At 44.7% G+C, this 6,672-nt stretch overlaps 3 non-coding genes across 3 annotated transcripts; all 3 read left to right on the plus strand.

Annotated features, from left to right (window-relative positions):
* The first annotated feature begins 408 nt into the window (after positions 1-408).
* Positions 409-522, plus strand: trnal-caa (transfer RNA leucine (anticodon CAA)). The gene is made up of 2 exons: positions 409-446; positions 488-522. It is a non-coding gene; the product is annotated as a tRNA-Leu (tRNA).
* A 1,282-nt stretch (positions 523-1,804) lies between these two features.
* On the plus strand, positions 1,805-1,920 carry trnal-uaa (transfer RNA leucine (anticodon UAA)). The gene is made up of 2 exons: positions 1,805-1,842; positions 1,875-1,920. It is a non-coding gene; the product is annotated as a tRNA-Leu (tRNA).
* Positions 1,921-6,053: 4,133 nt separating this feature from the next.
* Positions 6,054-6,167, plus strand: trnal-cag (transfer RNA leucine (anticodon CAG)). Its single transcript has 2 exons — positions 6,054-6,091; positions 6,133-6,167. It is a non-coding gene; the product is annotated as a tRNA-Leu (tRNA).
* Positions 6,168-6,672: the final 505 nt, after the last annotated feature.

Consider the following 6,672-nt stretch of genomic DNA (forward strand, 5'->3'; position numbering starts at 1 on the left):
CTGTGGCTTTCCACTGTAGTCATCCAACCACAAACGGCAACCAGGCGTTGGTGAGGGTGATGCCCATAGGGATAGTCTGTACTGGCTCTCTATACCCACACTCAATGTTTTCAGATTCAATCCTGTGTATTAATGTTTATTCCCCGCTTCCCTACATGTGAACATAATGAGTCTTCCAAGCGTTCTCATTCATCTCAGCGAACGTCCTGCCCAAATTCTTGCTGAGACGCGTCTCACGAGTCTTCGATCGGTAATTGTTTTATGCTTCACTTTCGAAAGAAGCTGCCTAACCTGAGAAAATGTAACAAGCTCGCGTTCATTTCTGATTAGCGGGATGTTATGTGTGTTTGTGTGTAAATAACTTTGCCTTCAGATCAGACATTTTCTCCGTTCCCAAACACAACCGTTGTCAAGGTGGCCGAGTGGTCTAAGGCGCCAGACTCAAGGAATGAAAATCCTTCCGACAAACAGGAGTGTTCTGGTCTCCATCTGGGGTCGTGGGTTCGAATCCCACTCCTGACATCTTTTTGTTTAAACATTCAATCCAGGTGCTGTTATTTCTGCAACAAAACGTAGTTTCTTAGTGTGGATTAGAAAAACGGTAGAATAGATTGTGGCTTTTGACCCTGCTCATCACAGTACAACAGATCATCGCACACCGATTTCTGGGTGAGAGATTTATTCAGAAACAATTCCATGGAAAAGGATCTCGGCCCGTAACGTCGACTGTGTACTCTTTTCTACTCATCTAATCAATATGGAATAGTGTTTAAAATGAAATCATTGGCTGTCGGAATATTCAATGGATGTGCCCGTGACTGTAAACTGTTCTTTCACCTGTCGGTGCGAGTCCTGAGGCTCTTTTACCTTCTACCTAATGGCAGCAGCGTAAAAAGAGAATTTCCTGGTTGGTGAGGACCTCTGGCGGACGCTGCAGTTTTCCGATCCGATGACAGAGTTTTATGCAGATGTGCTGAATGTTTTGTAGTGCTTTACCCGTGATGGACTGGGCCAATCCGCTAAACTTTTGAAGATTTTTCTTCAAATGTATTGTTATTTCCGTACGAAGTCGTGATGCAGGCAGACAATCTATTCTCTACTACGCATCTGTAGAAGTTCATCAAGATTTTTGAGGCCATGGTGAATCCCCGCAGTACCCTAAGAAAATAGAGGATATAGTAATACCTACCAATTTAAAATTACTTCCTCCAATGAGAACTGGCTCATGGACCTGTAGTTTTCCCTCTCCTCAAGACCACAATCTGTCCTTGGTCTTGCCGACATTGAGTGCTAGGGTGTTGTCACATCTTCTTCAAAACAATCCCCTCTTAGTTGAAATGTATGCCCTATGATATAAAACATGCCACCTCTGGGATGGAGAGAGCTTCTGTGTGCTCTACCTTCATCTATGCCTCCCAAAATCTAAGAGACGTCTATCAGATTCACACTCAGCCTCGCTGCTCCAGAAAAAAAAAAACAACCAAAGTTTGTAGAAACTCTCGTTATCGCAAAACAACGTCTAAATCAGGTATCATCTTGTTAAATCTCTTCTGCACACTCTCCAAAGCCTCGTCATCCTTTTGGCGACAGATGGCCTAAATTGTGTGCATTACCAGTTTCAGTGCTGTGCTGCTGTATGCTTTAAATTCTCACATGCTGGAAAACCTGAGAAAAGGCATCACGTCCATTTTCATTTCAAATCCCACGATATAGTGTGTGTTGTGTATGTATACTCTCTTACCAAAGTAGTCATTCACTCTATTATGTAAAACACAGCTGTTCATGTGGGTTTTTGTAGAGAGTTGTCAGGGTGGCCGAGTGGTCTAAGGCGCCAGACTTAAGCCGAGATAGTCGTTTCAAAATAGACGCGAGTGTTCTGGTCTCCACCTGGAGACGTGGGTTCGAATCCCACTCCTGACAACTGTTGTCTTTTAAACTTGGTGTTTTGATAATTGAATCACTAATTTTATTGCAGCGATCAAAGCATGGGTTGGGAGGATGAGAAAAACGTAAGAAAGAGAAAGGTTTTGTTTTAGTCACAGCAGAGAGCAGTACAACGGGTCGCACTACATCAGATTTAGGCTGCCGAGTTTGAAGAGAAAGAGGAATCAGTGAAGAGTGTCTGTGTCACCTTATCAGCCATGGCTATTTGTTGGACAGAATGACATCGGTGCCATTCAGACACGTTGTCTGTCGCTATATTGAAACGGCATTTTACATCGTCGCTCTTAAGCATACCTGTACATCTGCCGCCGAGCTCAGCATCGTGCGTTTAACATCAGTCTGGACTTGGGAGTATCGGATTGATCATTCTGGACTGGATTATATTCTCTTTCAGTGGTTTAATAGGCCACTCTTCCTTTTTTTGTAAAGCATATGTTTTAAGACATACGGCGCGGAAAATAGCCTTCGGTCCAACTGGTTCAAAGTTAAAAGGAGAAAGTAAATTTTGCAACACAGCAAATCTATATAAATATATCACCATATACAAAAAATGAAATTCACTTTCCCGCGGGCATCCAACAAACACAGTGAAATCATTGAAGGACCGCTGTAACAGGACGGTCAAAACACACAATGTGTATAACACAACAAACTGTGCAAATTCAAGCGAAATAATAATGATAATAGCAACATTGATTGTTGCTTTACGCAATAATCCAGGGCGACTACGAAGCCCACTAGAATTTCTTTAGATATAAACTCCTTCTCAAAACAACCAGATGAATAACACATTGACGAAGGATCGAATATGAACGATTTGAAATTATTCACATAAAGCTGCAACGTTTAATACAGATAGCAAAAATGATTTCAAAAGTTATAAAAATAAAAACTGGACAAGATAAGCATATCAGATTAAACAAAAAGGAAATTGCAATTGAGGTACTACAATATAAAATAGAACAGAAGGATGCAATGCAACTGATGGATGGGTACTTTTACTTTATATCTTTATGATTTGGATGTTGGAATTGATTATCCTGCAGGCCGGTTTGCGGACTACATGAGGATAGGTGGAGATGCAGGAAATCTGCAGGACGTAGAGAAGCTACAAAAGAACTTGGACAGATTAGGAGAATGGGCAAAGAAGTGGCACATAGAACACACTGAAAGGATGTGCTATCATTGGAGACATTTCAAAGGTGGTTTAGAGAATAATTCAGGATGGAAAGACTGACAGCTGGAGCCTTGATGGCTCTGGGCCTCTACGCACGACAATTCAGAAGATTGAGTGTTTCTCTACTCACGGTAATCGGGAAGATTCAGTGTTTACCCTACTGATGTCCCTATTTGACCCTTCCTGACTACTAGAGGTTGCCTCCTCATGTCTATCACTCGTGTCTTCCGGCGGCTTGGGTCCACCTGCTCCAGGAATGAACCTGGCTTCCTGCAATTTCAGCAGGTGCTGAAACCCATCTTGAAACTTCGCTGTAAGCAACCAGCGAGACTTCTCTCAGACAGGCGTATTCTCCTTTGCTCTAACAGTGTGGCAGCTACTATTGGAGAAATCAAAATCAGACCTCTCAGTAGAACATGTTTCTTCGCATTCCAACATTTTCTCAGTTAATTCCCTTTTCTATTCCTCAAGCATTCAGGCAAATGCAGGGATTCCTGTTACTCTACCTACACCCAGTACAGAAGATGATAGGTTTAGACTGGGTGTACCTCACGGTTCCTCCTTTCCGTTCATCATCCTACTTAGCAGGAGCTGGCACCTTCTCAAAAGCAGCTCTGTACACAGTGTGAATGGACAAGGAGTACAAAAACTTCTTTCCAATTTCTCTCCTCGCGTGCTCTCAGGAGCATTCTCACATCGGCAGTATTTGTTCCCACAAGAATAGAAGCTCCATCCTTCTCAATCGGATCCGGGTACAGCAAGACTGGTGTGTCAATAATCTCAGTTACTCCAGCATCTGCTCCGTAAACTCCAGCTTCAACAACAGGTAATCATTGTATGGATACTCATCAGTACTAAGCCCCGGAATCTCAGGGGCACTCAGTGACGTCAATGGTAAGTGCGCCCGATACCGGTCGGAAAAGGATCAATAAAGCTAAGTAATTTGAGAACCTGCATCCACTGTGGTTCCAGTATAAACACCTTTAGTCCGTACAGATACACCAGAGTATAGTCCTACTAGCCCTTCACGAATAGTGTTTTGTACTTTAGTACTGTGTCCTTTGATACACTAATCCTCTCCATGACGTCAGCCTGTTTCTTTACTGGGTCCCTCCGTAGCTTGACCTCTTTTCATCGCGGTTTGATTAACCGCTGAATTACTTTCTGAAGATTTTCCTGTCCTTCACACCCCCGCTTCTCCACATTTGTAACAGAAAATATCGGTCACTTCCCTGGTATAGGGAACCTGCTCAGTAACACCCCACCAGTGTGTCGGGCTTCCCATCGGCCCTTTGTGTAGCAGCAAACGATATCATCCGAATTACCGCGGCCCACCGGTTTTCCATGATATCCTGCAGCACCCGCGGTTGTGTGAGATTTGGGGCGCTTCGGCAACAGTGGCTACTACCGAGGACCTTGCCCTGATCATGAAGGCCTCCCGCTCCTCCATCATGTTTTCCTCCTCGTCAACTTCTCGGAAGAATTCGGTGTAAATGTGTAGGATTCCGCAATATTCGTGTCATTCGAATACGTAAAGCAATCACGGCATGTTGCAACCCTCCCCACCACCGCCCCCCCTTAATAATTTACTCCATCCTCAATTTCTCTAAGACAGTTGAGTGCATCCTTTGTCGTTCAAACATGCAGCAGCTTCGCCAGCCTGAAATTGTCGGCAGGCAACTTCGCTCCCTCTTCCTAAAACATGCTCCAAAGATCGGCTGCACTTTCAGCAGCGCAAGAAGCATTTTCCCGAGCTTGCAGACAATTAGCTGATGTGGCTAATGGATTTTCTGCCTTGAGGAAAATCACTATATCAGCAGCCGCTCCCTTTAAGCAGTCTACCAGTCTCAGTATATTCACGTTATCTGAGCAGTGCCATTCATCCAGAAATTGAGATGTCTGCTCATCCCAAGCCTCATATTCCTCCTCCCCAGCGGGTGTGGGCCTCACCCCAGAGAACACTCCCAGCCTTCAACAACTTTGGCTCTCCGCAGATATATCGGCATTTGTCAGCCAGTGATGCAATAGCCAAACCGAGCTCAGAATTTAAATCAAATGCTGAATGAATCATTGGACCGTTCACATCAGACAGCTTCTTCTCCTCACTCCGCAGAAACGACAGCAACCTGTCTTTAAAGTCTCTGCCCACGAAACAATCTGCAGATGCGCGAAATACGAGAGAGCACACACACAATCAGTGCCTTAATGCAGAATGTCGGCCCGAAATGTCGAAAGTTTACTCTTTCCCACTGTCGCTAACTGGTCTGCTGTGTTCCTCCAGCATTTTGTGAGTTACTTTCGAGTTACAAAACAGCTGTTTACAACTGATTCCGACGGCGTTGCTGGCCTCAGCATCCCCTTTGCTTCTCATCTACCGCTTCGTTCACATTGAAGCTTGGGTCAAACCTGTGGCCCTTGCTTCCGCTTCTCAGAAAACTGCAGAATCGTTTTCGTCTGTATCAGACCCTCCTGTGCCCGTCATAGCACAGGTTTCCATCTTATTCTTCTTTCTTTACCCGTGGAATCCCCTTCTCTCTGCCACCTTAAACAACAACAGTAAAGCTGCGTTCCCCGTTACAACTGAACCTTCTGTGTTCCAGCCAGGGGTGTCACATTCAGTCCATCTATAAACGTCCAAATGCTCACTTCCCTGCATGTGAACACAGCGATTCTTCCCAGCGTTGTCATTCACCATTACAACCTCCCTCCCAAATCTCTGCTAGTACGCTTCTAACGAGTTCTGATCTGTAATTTTAATACTGCTTCTCTTTCCACAGATGCTGCCTAACCTGAGAAAACTGTAACAAGCTCGTTTTCATTTCTCATTCCCAGGATGTGTTTGTGTGTATATAACTCTGTTCTCAACTCAGGCATTCAATCTGTTCTCAAACACAACCATTTGTTTTGGATGTGAAGTGGGTGACGCAAAGTTGTCAGGGTGGCCGAGCGGTCTAAGGCGCCAGACTCAGGGAATGAAAGTCCTTCTCACAAGCACGAGTGTTCTGGTCTCCATCTGGGGGCGTGGGTTCGAATCCCACTCCTGACATCTTTTGTCCTTAAACATTCAATCGAGGGATGTTATTACTGCGAAGAGAACGTGGGTTGTTTGTGTCGATTAGAAAAACGGTAGAAAGAAAAGGTGGTGATTTCGTCACGGCACATCACAGCACAACACATCATCGTTCATCGAATACTGGGTGCCGGATTTCTTTAGAAACAATTCCCTGGTGGAGGATCTCGGACCGAAATGTCGACTGTTTACTCTTCTCCACAGATGCTGCCTGGCCTTTTGAGTTCCTCCAGACAGACTCAGCTAATCAATATATACAGAAGTGTTTAAAGTGAAATCACAGGTTGTCGGGTTATTCAATGGATAGGCACGTGAGTGTAAGAGATCACCGTTTGATCAAAAGCCTGATGGTTGATGAGTAGTGACTGTCCTTGAACGTGGTGGCGGAACTGAGTCCTGAGGCTCTTGTACTTTCTACCTTCTACCCGACGGCAGCAGCGACAATAGAGCAGGGCCGGGGTGGTGAGGATCTCTGATGATG

The sequence above is a fragment of the Mobula hypostoma genome, unplaced genomic scaffold (assembly GCF_963921235.1).
Source record: "Mobula hypostoma unplaced genomic scaffold, sMobHyp1.1 scaffold_36, whole genome shotgun sequence".
Classification (NCBI taxonomy): domain Eukaryota; kingdom Metazoa; phylum Chordata; class Chondrichthyes; order Myliobatiformes; family Myliobatidae; genus Mobula; species Mobula hypostoma.